The sequence below is a fragment of the Marmota marmota genome, unplaced genomic scaffold (genome assembly GCF_001458135.2).
Source record: "Marmota marmota marmota unplaced genomic scaffold, marMar, whole genome shotgun sequence".
Classification (NCBI taxonomy): Eukaryota; Metazoa; Chordata; class Mammalia; order Rodentia; family Sciuridae; genus Marmota; species Marmota marmota.
The window spans coordinates 51,735,222-51,748,456 of NW_025999990.1; positions in this window are offsets into that span (position 1 = coordinate 51,735,222).

Genomic DNA, 13,235 nt, shown 5'->3' on the forward strand with positions numbered 1-13,235 from the left:
CTGGGGATGTAGCGCAGTGGTAATGTGTTTGCCCAGCATGTGTGAGGACCTGGGTTGTATTCCTAGCACGAGACAGAGAGAGAGAGAGAGAGAGAGAGAGAGAGAGAGAGAGAGAGAGAGAGAGAAAGCTATTTATATTTATAAGCTGTCTAACTAGAAGCAAAAGTTGTATTAACATTGTGAATCAACAAAAAGAGTATAAAATTTTCCCCTTCATTTAAGATTTAGAGGGGTTGATGTAGTATAGTTTCTGCACTTAGCTTTAAAAATAAAAAGATGTATACCACCAGGTTGACACATTTGGAAGGGAGTAAATTTCTTCTTTATTTGAGAAATTTGTTGGCAACAAGCTATGCAGCACTCAGGCTTATCCTAAAATTTGTGCATGCTCTTGGTCCTCGTTGTTTGTGCAGGATAAATATGGAAATACTGCCATTTGTATGGAATAAACCTTGATTAGGCCTTCTGCTTCCTGTGTTACACTAGCCAGGCAGACAGCAACAGGAAGTTCAGTGTTAGTCATCCCAGTAGCCCCAAGAGTACTTGGTCAGGTGTGCAGGGTGGATCTGAGGGACTAAGGAAGAGGCACTGAGAAGGAGATGAATGTTGGCTAGATCTGGCATACAGTAGATGCTCAACAAAAGGGAAGGAGAAGGAGCACAAAGATGATCTTTGGGAGCCCAGTAGCAACTTAAAGGAACAGAAAAGGTTCACACAAAAAGGATTATTCTCTTCTCTAAACATCTACCTACTCTTTTGCCCTCTATAAGTGCCTTTCTAGTAGAATCTCAGAGGCATGCTCCTAGCCATCCTTTTATTTTCAATCAAACTCTGACAGAGCTCTAGTGAGACCTCAATGTCCTCCAATGCTGGAGTGTGTGGGCATGCACAGAAGTACAGTTATTAAAAAATGAGCCCTGTTGATATAATTTTTGCATCTATGATATGATCATTATGATTATAGGATTTTCTAAAATATCTCATTAAATCAGCATTTTATCTGATCACATTTTGTACTCAAATTGGCATCTGAGTTTGAGATAGTTCTTGGAGGAAAGGATCAGGCCATGCTTCTTATTCACCCAGTAGCTCATAAGTATCACAAAAGAGCATTACTGGTCAACAGACTCTGGTCCACTGTTTATTCCTCATGTGGTATAAAGGGATGCTGGTGCAAATACATGAGTGTTGTTGAATGGAAACTGAAAAGTCAAAACTGTTTCCCCAAGCCTTAATGATCTTTGTTTCCCAAAGTCTCAAAAGATGTAACTGCTTCCTCCTTTGTGCCTCTCAAATAACATTGTCTCTGGGCTGAATTTAAGCTTCTGGAGGGATCTAAAGGGAGTCAATTAATTCCTCAGCTTAAACCATCTCTTCCTTGGATCACCATGTGGGGATTGTGCTGCTCCATAATCAATGGCTGTATCCAAATTTTTATTTAAAAAAAGACTTCCCTACCTTTCCACTTTCACTGACATAGGATTAATTTGAACAGAACTCGTCCCTCCTGTAGGACCCCTTGCACTCCCAAAGGTATCTGATTCATTGGGCTTATTATGTATAGAAAGTCTACAACTGTTCCTGACTTTTAGAATTCAGGGAGCAGAGAGTAGAGGTCTAGATTCAATTTCTCAGGAAAGAGCAAAACATCTATGGGCATCAGTCTGATGAACATCGGTTCTTTCCTTCCAGAAACCTCTTTCACATCTCTCTCCTTTGTGATGCTGGAAATTGAACCCAGGGCCTCACACATGCTAGTCAAGTGCTCTATCATTGAGTTACACCCCCCGCCCCTCCTCTATGAATCTTATGATGCTGGCCCCATTGTATCCCAAGAAAGATCCGTAGCAGATTTGATGGTAGCTGATCACCTGATGGGATAGGCTGCAGTAGATGTGGGGAAGGTAGGAAAGAGCACAGGGAAGTATGTCTAAGTTCAGAGCCTGGCTCTGCTACTTAATGACATCACAAAGCCAGTATTTATATTCTGCTTACTTCAAAGTGGCCTCATTCCAGTAAACTATCCTGATGACAGGGACTTAAACAGTGACCCAGTGAAAGCCCACCTGTTTTGTACACTTCAGGCTGTGGAGCTTTGCTCAAGAAACATGAAGAACCATTGTTACTTCACCTGCCTCCATAATAACCCAGTGTTGTGTTTGGTGAGTGACTTATTTACCTTGTGTCTTGGTTTCTTCATATGTGAAACTTAAGAGAATCGTATCTGTTGACCTTACCCCAGGACCCACTTTCCTTTTGATAGTCTCATTTGCTTTTTCTATCATAAAGCTTTACCAGATCTCATCTCTCTCTTCTTGTTCTTGTTTGTTAAACTTGCAAACCAGAACACCTATTTACTATTTTCTAATTAGAAACTCTCAAGCACATTCTTTACCTGTACGCAGATGTAACTAGGAAGTTAAATTATATGGTGTAGTCATATATTCATCTCCCTATCAATAACTAATCTTTATTTAGGTCTTGCTAGCTGCCAACTAATATAATTCTAAATGTTCATATGTATTAAAATTTAATCCTTACAATAACCCGATGAGTTGGGTAACATTATTATTTCCATTTTACAAGCAGGAAAAATTGAGGCATAGAGTAAGTAACTTATCTAAGGATACACGGCTAGTAATACTGGGGTCTGCCCCAGAGCCTGAGCTTTTGGAGTTATGTGATCTACATAGGGTGAAATCATCACGTGGACTCCATACTGCACCAAGCACATCTTTGATCATGTATATCCATGCTGTGGTCAGACTTCCCAGCTCATCACTGTGCAGTCCCACAGGATCTGTGTTTAGAAGGTCTGTCTTGTTTGCCCTTATAAGGACTCTGCTGCTGTAACAGAATATCCAAGACCAGGTGATTTATAAAGGATAGAAGTTTATTTGACTCACAGTTCCAAAGTCCAGGAGCATGGAAATGACGTCTTCTTGGCGTCTAGTGAGGGCCTTCTAGTTTCATCATAACATGGCAGATGGAGGCATCATATGGTTAGTCAGAGCAAGTGAGCAAGCTTGGGTTTCTCTTTTTCTTATAAAGCCACTAATGTTGAGGTTCTGTGCAGTAGGTTTCAATCCTCAAGACCCAACCCCAGCTAATCCTAATTACCTCTGAAGGCCTCATTTCCAAATAACATTAACATATGAATTCGAGGATTAGGTCTTCTAACATATGAATGGGGGTGGGAGTATATTCAAACCATAGCAGTTGTAATTGAGTTCCTGTTCTGCTGTTGCATTAAGCTTGAAATTCTTTTTTTTTTAATATTTATTTTATTTTTAGTTGCAGTTGGACACAATATTTTTATTTTATTTTTATGTGCCACAATTCCAGCCCCAAGCTTGAAATTCTTAACACATTTTTTCTTTGAACCTGTGAGTGTCCCCATCTCCCTGCCGGGAAGTCCCATGGGAAAATGGAGCATAGAGATGAGCAGATTAGATACAAGCAAGATGTATATCTGTTGCTCTTTACCACCACATTTGCACACTGTGTCCGTGTGACCACTGAGCACAGACAGAATTCCAGAGGACCCACAGGCATGAAATTGAGTAAGACTCTGAGTGAGTGTAATGACTTGGGTCATGACTGAGCAAGCAGCTGCGTTGGCAGCTCTGAGAGGCCACACTTGCCTTTTGAACCAAAACCTGCCTTGGCCAGACTTGCTTTGAATGGAGAAAGAAGGCAGTGATGTTTAAAGAAACCCAAGTGGCCACAAAGATGTGTCATAGCCTTTCTTACTCAGGTTGCCTCCCTTTGTTAGCCAGCCACTTAACCTGAACCTTGTGGCAAGGAAAGAAAGGACACCCCACAGTTCCACTTCCTTTCAGTCTCTCCTTTCTCCCCAGACAGCTGAAGGCAGAGAGTGTTGGTTAAAAAAAAAAAAAAATACCCGTATCAAGAAGCAAAATAAAAATAGTTGAATTAGGGGCTGGGGCTGTAGCTCAGAGGCAGAGTGCTTGCCTAGCCTGTGTGAGACACTGGGTTTCATCCTCAGCACCACATAAAAATGAAACAAATAAATAAAGGCATACTGTCCATCTACAACTACCAAAAAAAAAAAAAAAGTTAGTTTGGGGCAGCAGTTCCACTGTTCTGGTAAGAACAAAATACATAAAAATGTATGAGGTTCAAAATACAAATGTGTACCATCTATGATCAAATATATGAATTAAATGCTTATTATTTTTTCACTTACAAATAGCATTGTTTGACATAAAGATTTATGATTTTGTTATAACAAGTCTTCATTCATCATGGTCCCAGAGTGGCGTTGGTCTGATGTTGAGGTTCTGTGCAGTAGTTTATTTTTTAAATTTTAATTTGTTATATATGACAACAGAGTGCATTACAATTCGTATTACACATATAGAGTACAATTTTTCATAGAGATATGGTTGTACACTGTGCAGTGGTTTATGTTAGACAGACACAGGTCCTGGCTTGGAGAACCATGTCAGATCCTAGGATTTCAGAGGCCAGCTACAGGGGAGGCCAGCTCTGGATCTCAGCGACAGCTTTCTCTTTCTCATATTATTTTCTGTATGGCCCCCCAAAAGCAGGTACCATGTTTTTTTCACCCCTGCTGTACCAGGTCTCTATATGAGGCTTAGCATTTTCGAAAGTGTTCAATAAATAATCTGCAGATGAATGAGTGTATAAATGACTGAGTGGACGAACAGGCAATGAGGATTCTTTAACAGTCTTCTGTCCCAATTACGTTGGAAAGGATTAAGCAAAATGAAAAGTGTTCATGTCTTCTTAGTGTGGATGGATATAAAGATGAGTCAGTTTGATTCAATTTGAGACATTCTTACCTTGAGGAATGGATATTAATCATAGGATGACCACATAGCCCTACCTGCCCAGCCTCAATCCAGTTCATGCCTGCTGTTCCTGTAATTTTCAAGTGCCCTCCTCTCCTCTCAAATGATCTGTGGTCTGGGTGATAAATTATATGCTCATCCTAGTTATGGAAGGGAGAACTGCTTCTGAACAATAGCCAGAAGATACCAGGAATGGGGTGTCCTAAATAGATAGGGGCTGACATCTGAGGGGAGAAAAACAATGCATCCTTGACCTCTTTCTTCTCTTGAATTCTTAGATCCTGGGGGCAGTGTTTAAAGAGGTAAATGTAAAATGTATTTATTCTGTTTATGATATTGGAAACCACTCAAACACATGGTTGAATTTCAATATTCTGTTGCAATTGGGTAATCAGAAATATGTATAACTAGCATCTACTATAGTTACTCTAAACTTTCTTCATTAATGCTGTTCTTTCATTGTAATTAGTTTACATTCTTTGAGCATAATTTGGGAACGAACAGAGGGGATTTTCAACTTACTATGGATACGCATGTGAATAATTAAATTAGTATTTAGAACTTCACCTCAACTCTCAGAAGTGTATTAAAACTTACTAATGCTCAACTACCTAATTGTATAGAAGAGGCCTCTCAGAGAAAAGGAAGACTGAGATATTTTGTCAAATAGCTGAATAAATTTGTAATTGAACAAAGCATCTGTCCAGGCACTGAGCATAGGTTGTTCTAATTCTTCACTGGTAAAATCTTTCCAACAATAACTTCACATAGAAATCATAAAATGCTTTTTCATGTGTGACCTTCTACAATATCCTATCTCCACAATTAATCAGGAGGCTTATTTCATAAATATTATCTGCTATGGGGCCATCTATAAATCCATTGTTTCATCTTTACTTTCTGTGTAAGCCTACCTTTACTTTATACGTAAAGGTGTGCTGGAGGGTGGCATCCTGATACTGACCACCAGGGGGCATCCTCCACAACATCTCAGCTCTGAAGGACAAGTTGTGGTTCTCAATGCTGTCAGCTCCAACCACACCCTTTTCTTAGGACATGCTCCTTATTTGAAATGAGAATCATTGTGTGTGTATCACTCCCCTAAACAAATATTTTAAAAATCACTACAATGCTGTAATGCCAATATAAGAGAGAAATAATAAGGGAATATATGTTTTGTTACAACATCTGTACAATATGTATTTCAACATACAAATTCTAGATACAAACATACTAGAAAATTTATGATAAAGTATACAGATTCTCTGCAGTGATGAAACTTTAAAAATTAAGAAAATGCAGACAAACACAGGTGTGCTTTATTGACAACTCCAGTGCCTTGAGCGGCACCTTAATGAAATTATCAAAGATGAAAGATGCATCAAAGATCTCCAAATAAAATGAAATGCAGTCTTGGTTTCTACTGCAGTTCCATTCCTAAAAGAATCCAGTAGCTATTAAAATAACCTTTAAAAAGTACTTCTTTAGTATACATATGTCAAAACATCATCTTGTGGCCTACAAATGAAATATAGTTATTTGTAAATTAAAAATAATAATTAGAACAATTTAAAAAAATAATTTAAAAATACTGCTCTACATTTTAGGCCCAGATAATGACAGATTTTTTTCTAACTAATGTGAATGTTTTTTAGTGGGCATTCAGAATTTGGGCAGTTGGCTGGACAATTCTTTTCTGGGTAAATTGTAACACATCTAGTATTCCCAATGTCCCTACCCCTTCAATACCAGTTGTGTCCCCCTATCTAACTTTTGTGCTAATGACCCCCCATATACACTCCCCAAATGTCGCAAGGGGGGGTGCTCCCACCCATACTAAGAACTAAGGCAAGACCAAAAGGGCTTCCCTTCTGCTATCATCCCTCTCCATCCTCTCCATTCTCATACCAGAGGGAGATTTATTCAAAGACTCCAGTGCAGTTTTAACTGAATAAACCTCCATGTCATAGTTTGGATCTGAAGATGGTGCAGTTTAGATCTGAAATGTCCCCCCAAACCCATGTGTTAAAGGCTTGGCCTCTAATTCATGGAGGTGGAGAATGTTTATGAGGTGGGGCCTAGTAGGAGAAGTTAGGTCATTGGTGGTTTGCCTTCAGGGAAATATTGGGACTCCAGCCTCTTTCTTTTGCTTCCTGGATACCATGCAGTGATGAGCTTCCTCTGCCTCATACTCCCAAAAGCTATGGGCCAACCAATCAGGGACCAACTTCCAAAATTTTAGCCGAAATAAACATTTTCTTTTTTGAAGTTGATTAACTCAGCTATTTTGTTACAGTAAAGGAAAGCTAGCACACTCTGTTACCCATATTTTTATACCCATAAAAGTGGGTCATTCTGTTTTCTGAAAGCATAGGGAAAGAGTATTTAAAAGAAACAGGAAGAAATGCAAACAACAAACATGTGGCATTGGAACTGTGCTAGAAACATTGATGCCAAATTTCTTAAGGCAAGGACAGATGGTTACCTGCACTGAAAATATGTTTTAAAAATATAGATTTCATACTTTTAAATCTGTGAGGAATAGGACCAGAGAACCTGCATTTTTAATATTATCACTAGGAGATTTTTTTTTTTTGGGGGGGGGGCGATACAGGGATTGAAAGATGGGGTACTTGACTATTGAGTCACAACCCCAGCCCTATTTTATATTTTATTTAGAGATAGGGTCTCACTGAGTTGCTTAGAGCCTTGCTTTTGCTGAGGCTAGATTTGAACTCACAATCCTTCTGCCTCAGCCTCCCAAGACGCTGGGATTACAATTGTGCACCACTGTGCATGGCTCACTAGCAGAATTTTAATGTTCTCAAAATTCAAGAGCCTCTGAGATCATCACTGTCATCAACACCACACAGCTGCTAATCTGACCATGAGAGGGTCTAGTGGATACTGTGAGAGGCTGGCTTGGGTCCCACATGGAATTTTGGCAGTTACCTTGCAAGGGGAGCTGGGAGGTTCCAAACTACCCAATACAACAGATGCCTCGGCTTCACACACCTTGACTTCAGGTGAACTTTAAATTTCCTGACTGCCAAAAAAATTGCTCATTCTCTTGAAAATTTCCCACTGTTTTTATGCTGTTCAAAGAGGATGGTTTCTCATGAAAAACTAGGAATTATTTCATATTTTAATGTGTCTTTATGTTAAAATAAGAGAAAAAACTGGAATATAGACAAATAACTGGTTTTGGACAAGGTTGTGAAGGTGCAGAAATTCTGGATATAATTTGGGCTGTGAGTATACAGCACAAAATGTAGTTCTGAGTGAGCCATATTTTGTTCCTCTATGGGTCAAAGTTAAAGTCATTTCTCGTTGTACAACTGTATATAAACACAGAATGAATTTCGCTCATTTGGTGATTTTTTTTTTATTTTTTATTTTTTAGCAGTACATGGGATTGAACCCAGGGCCTTTATGCATGCTAGGCAAACAGTAGATCACTGAGCTATAACACCAGATCTTTATTTTATTTTGAGATAGGGTATTCCCAAGTAGCCCAGGCTGGTCTGGAACTCAAAATCCTCCTGCTTCAACCTCCTGGGTAGCTGGAATTACAGGCATGCAACACCACACCAGGCTTGGTTTGGTGATATTGTAAAGAGTATTTAAGTTTACTCCACTGGTATTAGATAATGATGATGAAAATATTAGATTATGTATTAGATAATGAAAATAATATCAGATCTGGGTATGGTGGTGTGCATCTATAGTCTCCACTATTTGGAAAGCTGAGGAAGGATCATTGAGTTCAAGGCCAGGTTCAGGAACATAATAGAAGCCCATCTCAAACAAAACCTTATCCAAGGCCAATAAATCACACCGAAGATATGACTTTGGCAGGATTTGGACCCAGATTCACCTGGTGTCAATGCCTCAGCTCTTATAAACATACCACGCTGTTTTGGATAAAGAGGTCATGAGCACAATCCTACAGACATTACTGACACCAGTGCTGTATGAATTTCCCTAGGCCTGCATTTAGGCTCCTACAAAAAAATGATACAATTGGAACCATGGAATATATGTTATAAGTATATGCAATGAAGATTCCAGCACAAGGAATTGAAAGCCAAATAGGAGACAACGAAGTAACCCAGAGATTGGCAAGCACCAATCATGAATATCATGGAAGTCTGAAAACTTCACACCTTTGAATTATAATAAACAATTCCTCCTTTTAAGTTGATTTCTCTTAGGTATTTTATTATAGTAACAGAAAGTTAAGTAATAAACCCTCACCCAGCTTTTCACACATACATAAAGGTGGGTCACTCCTTCCCTGACAGCACTATGGTTACATTCTAGGCTCAGATAACAGATTATTATCTGATGGGACAATTCTCTGGGTACATCTAACATCCCTTACTCACAACTCACCTAAATGCCAATTATGCCCCCCAATCCAATTTTTGTGATAACAAACAACATCTTAAAACACTCCAAAATGCTCTTGACAGCAAGGTGACAAGGAAACCAAAGTTACCAGAAGTAGCAAGGACAGCCTCAGAGAGCCATTCCACAAAGGAGACTGGACCCTGCCGGAGAAGACACATGAGGTAGAGAGAGAGGGTGATACCCTGGTCTTTCCCTTCCTGTCCATTCTAATCTCCTGACAGCCCACCCTCAGTTAAACTGAGTAAAGCAAGAAGCCTGGAAACGCACCCATGGTGGTTTTTTTCCTCTTCCAGGCAGAGCAGAGAGGGGAGAGGCAGGGACCAAGATCTGTGGGTAGAGGAACCAAACAGGTATAGTCACACTGAGTCTTGCTGTTGTTTTACAGAATAAGCACCTCAGTATTCTTTTAATTAGTAAACCTATTCATGCCATGAGACTACTTTGATTTAACAACAAAAACCTTTTTTAAAAATTACATTTGACTTTAAAAACATCTCTTCTACAAGCAGATATCTCTTTATACCTGTAACTTACTGAATATTGGAAAGTAAAGAGGCATTATTGAATTCCCCTTCCCCAGAGCCATTAGTCACATTTGCCAGACTAATAATAAGAAGGACTTAGTACCTGAAGGAAAGGGAAGCTAGCTATAAGTTGGTCACCTGACTGATGTTTTTGGAAGACTAACTTACCTTTGGGATGGCCATCTGTATGACTGTTTGTGGTCTGAGGAGCTGGCAAGATTGTGCTACCAGTCCTGGGCATAATTCTTCAGGAATTTGAGGGTGGTGGAGTCTTCTGGGTCTCTGGAGGGATTTCTCCTGTCTTGGACTGTTAGTTAGCACTAATTGAAGGGGAGAGTTAGAGCTCCCTCTATGGGAGCTGGCTAGCTCATGGTGGTACCTCTTTTCTGTCTGTGCTCTGTGGTCACTTAGGCCCACAGCAAAGCTAACCAATGTCCTTTTTCTCCAAACACTCCATGAGATATGGCTAAAGTCGTACTAGACATTACATCAAAGAATATTTCTTGAGTGTCATCTCACATTTGGAAGAATTCTCAGAAAAGCGACTCACAAACATTCAGCAGTTCTTTATACAAAGCAACAGAGCTGGCCAGGTTTCAGTGCCCTCAGAGGTCAACCCCTGACAAGGCACAATGTCTTCTGGGAGATCTGACTCTCTGATTTATATAAGTTTTAAAAAATTAGTTTATCCTGCACTTTTTGAAGGTTGTGATTAAGATCACAAACTTTGGAGTCTATTTTTTTTTTTCTGTTAGTTTTACAAGTCTGTCCTCTTTTCTGTATCCCTACTACTACTGTCCTCTCAACCAGAGCTTTTTTTTTTTTAATTGATTTTATTATTTTTTTAAAATACACAACAGTGGAATGCATTACAATTCTTATTACACATATAGAGCACGATTTTTCATATCTCTCTACATAAAGTATGTTCACACCAATTTATGCCTTTATACATGTATTTTGTTTTTTTGCATTACAGTTCTTAATACACATATATACTACAATTTTCATGTCTCTGTTTGTATATAAAGTATGTTAACACCCAATTCAAGTCTTCATACATGTACTTTGTATAATGATGTCCATCACATTCCACCATCCTTGCTAATCCCCTGCACCCTCCCTTTCCCTCCCACCCTTCTTCCCTATCTAGAATTAATCTAATCCTCCTCCCTCCCTACCCCACTATGAGTCAGCTTCCTTATATCAGAGAAACCATTCGGCATTTGATTTTTGGGATTGGCTAACTTCACTTAGCATTATCTTCTCCAACACCATCCATTTACTTGCAAATGCCATGATTTTGTTCTTTTTTAATTCTGAGTAAAATTCCATTGTGTATATATGCCACTTTTTTTTTTTTTTTTTTACCCATTCATCCACTGAAGGACATCTAGGTTGGCTCCACAGTTTAGCTATTGATGTGGCTGTGTCCCTGTAGAATGCTGTTTTTAAGTCCTTTGGGTATAGTCCGAGGAGAGGAATAGCTGGGTCAAATGGTGGTTCCATTCCCAGATTTCCAAGGAATCTCCATACTGCTTTCCATATTGGCTGCACCAATTTGCAGTCCCACCAGCAATATATGAGTGTACCTTTTTCCCCATATCCTCACCAACACTTGTTGTTGTTTGTCTTCATAATAGCTGCCATTCTGACTGGAGTGAGATGATATCTTAGAGTAGTTTTGATTTGCATTTCTCTGATTGATAGAGATGATGAGCATTTTTTCAAATATTTGTTGATTGATTGTATATTCTCTTCTGAAAAGTGTCTGTTCAGGTCCTTTGCCCTTTTGTTGATTGGGTTTTTTTGGTGCTTAGCTTTTTGAGTTCTTTATATACCCTAGAGATTAGTGCTCTATCTGATGTGTGAGGGGTAAAAATTTGCTGCCAGGATGTAGGCTCTCTGTTCACCTCACAGATTGTTTCTTTTGCGGATAAAAAACTTTTTAGTTTGAGTCCATCCCATTTATTGATTCTTGGTTTTAATTCTTGTGCTATAGGAGTCTTATTAAGAAGTTGGGCCTAATCCCACATGATGAAGATTAGGGCCTACTTTTTCTTCGATTAGACACAGAGTCTCTATCAACCAGAGCTTTTTGCCACAGCCACCAACTGACCTTTCCTGACCAGCCTCCCTCTGCTCCCCCATGCTGCTGATGGGCTCTTTTCTTTGCAAACATGATCAGTCATGCTCAGAATCCTTCAATGGCTCCTAGCCTCTAGGATGATATCCAAATACCTCTGCCACCCACCTTAGCCCATCTCTAAACCCTTCCTTACTTGCCTTCCCACCTGCTCCTCTCCCCAGCTGTCATAGACCCTAGTCTTTCACCTACAAGACCCACAAGAAAACGCAAACCTCCTCAAGCTCATTGAGGCGCCCATCCTAGCACCTTGTAATTATTGCCTGCCCTCTGCCTCCTTAAAATACCAAGGCTGGAGGACAGGTTGGGCTTTTACCTTGGGTTTTGCCCAACATCCAGTGCCTGAGACATAAGTGCATTTAATGATTTGTGAAAAGCACTTTATAGTACATATGGTGTGTTTTCATATTTGCTCATTTAATCTTCATTCACACTCAGGTGGCAAGTCTTTTCTAAATATATGGGTGAAGGAGGAAACTGAGGCTCAAAAATGTCAAGTGCCTTGCCCTTAGAGCAGAATTCATACTCCAATAAGAGGGAAGGTGCAGGTCTGAGAGGAAAGTATGGGACTGAGAGTCCTGCTGAACCTAGTTGAATTCCAGCTCAGCCATGGTTAAGGCACCCCAACAAGCGACTGCACCACCCTGCGCCCATGTCCCCATCCTTAATCAAGACAGGAATTTCGATTCGGGATTGTTAGGAAAATTAAATAAAACAATGCCTATGAAAGTGTCTAACAATGCTTGGCTCTCAGCCGGAACTATAAATGTGAGTTCCCTTTCTGACCCCAAGCTTGGCGATCTGCTTCTCCTATTTCTACAGCAGCTCCTCCCTCTCGGAGCTCCTGAGGCCACTGGGGATGCCAACTGTGGAGCGCTGTGCCCGTCTTGACGCGATAGCTGTTTTGGGTACCAGCGATCCTTAAAGGAGCGCCGGGACTCTGAGCACAGCTTGGAAAGCACAGTGTATGTGGGAGGGGACTGAGGGGCCCAGGGGTTGGGGTTGACTGAAGGGGTCAGGGTGTGGGGGGCGTTGGTCAGCTAACAGAAAATGGACAACCCAAAGCACACACCACAGAGGGGCCCACCGACACCTCCTGGACTTCAATCTTCGTCAAAGTGGCGAGTGCCCGACCCCTTCCCCCTACATCACTCGGCTTTTTCTCTATCTCCCCAGCTCCTGGCAGTGGCTCTATGGCCTCAAAAGACAAGGAGGGTCCCAGGGCTGCAAGAGCGCGTGGACGCCACCGACTCCGCGCCGCTTGGGAGCTGAGGCTCCGCCCCTCGCGGGCGCCGGCTGGCGGGAGGCGGGGCA